This window comes from Octopus bimaculoides, chromosome 1 (genome assembly GCF_001194135.2).
Source record: "Octopus bimaculoides isolate UCB-OBI-ISO-001 chromosome 1, ASM119413v2, whole genome shotgun sequence".
In the NCBI taxonomy this organism is placed as follows: Eukaryota; Metazoa; Mollusca; class Cephalopoda; order Octopoda; family Octopodidae; genus Octopus; species Octopus bimaculoides.
The window spans coordinates 66,104,078-66,105,543 of NC_068981.1; the positions used below are offsets into that span (position 1 = coordinate 66,104,078).

A 1,466-nucleotide genomic window follows, 5' to 3' on the forward strand; every position below is an offset into this window, starting at 1 on the left:
ATATATATAGAATAATTACTGTGATGCATTGTGTAGAATATATTGTATAAAAGATCATGGGTAAGGCCAAAACAATGTGAAGTAAATGCAAGGTAAATCACATGAAAACAAATATGTGAATTAATGTAGACTTACCTTGTATTCAATATTTCGAGGTTATGACCCCATTTTCAAGAAATTGATGATTGTTGCCGATGTGTGGAGTGGATGATGTGCATGTGTGTGAGCATGTGAGGAGTGGACATGTCCACTCCACACACGCTCACACACATGCACATCGGCAACAGTTATCAATTTCTTGAAAATGGGGTCATAACCCTGAAATATTGACATTGTATGGTAAGTGTGAGAGACTGAACATGGTCAGTCTATACATAAAACAGATATAATATTCAGGCCGGATATAGCTTGTTTAAATTCTCAAAGGTTAAGTGTTCATTCTCTTTTAATATGCATTATATACATTTTACATACATTAGACTATGTTCATACTTTTATCTACAGTGATTATTCTCTATTAACAGGACAATTCCTTAAATATATGGGTCTAGGATGAACTTCCTTTGTAGAGAAATATAGCAATTATAAAATACACAAATTAGCTTGACATTTCACTTAGTATCTGTTCAAGCATGTGGCTGGCTGTGGAGGCACACTATTGAAAAGGCCACAATATGTTGAAATGCATCTAGCATTCTCACTGATCATAGTTGGGAGAAAATTTTCGTCTCCCTCTTACATTGATTGTGTTTTTAACACAGTACGTCCATAGGTGATGTTATCTCAGGGAAAATATTGCAATAACAGGTCTATCAACAGTGTGTATACATTAAGTGTGATATATAACTTCAAATACAATATACATGAACAGTAAATATACAACTGGATGAGACCTCCGTCTATTGTTGCTAGCTTTCCCAGTTCTTCAGGGACCTATTTTTGACAGTTAAGTAGACTGAATACCTTGCCTATAGACACTACAAGAATTCTCTCCTGCAAGTTTCAGTCACCAAACCACAAAATAGGTGCAGGAGTGGCTGTGTGGTAAGTAGCTTGCTTACCAACCACATGGTTCCAGGTTCAGTCCCCTGCTGTGTGGCACCTTGGGCAAGTGTCTTCTACTAGAGCCTTGGACCGACCAAAGCCTTGTAAGTGGATTTGGTAGATGGAAACTGAAAGAAGCCCATCGTATATATGTATATATATGTGTGTGTGTATGTGTTTGTATGCCTGTGTTTGTCCCCCTAGCATTGCTTGACAACCGATGCTGGTGTGTTTATGTCCTCATAACTTAGCAGTTCGGCAAAACAAAAAAAATCTCTCAGATATCATCATTTCTATAAATAGATTTGGCATCATTTCTAAGAACAGCCAAACACCTACTGGGGTTTAAAAATCTTATCCCTACAACCCACACAAAACAATAAATTAAAATATCATCATTTCTAAAAATAGCCAAACACCTA

At 36.6% G+C, this 1,466-nt stretch overlaps 1 protein-coding gene across 4 annotated transcripts in view; it reads right to left on the minus strand.

Moving 5' to 3' along the window:
• Positions 1-1,466, minus strand: part of LOC106870766 (secernin-3) — a 274,400-nt gene that overhangs the window by 143,954 nt on the left and 128,980 nt on the right. The window lies entirely within an intron of this gene.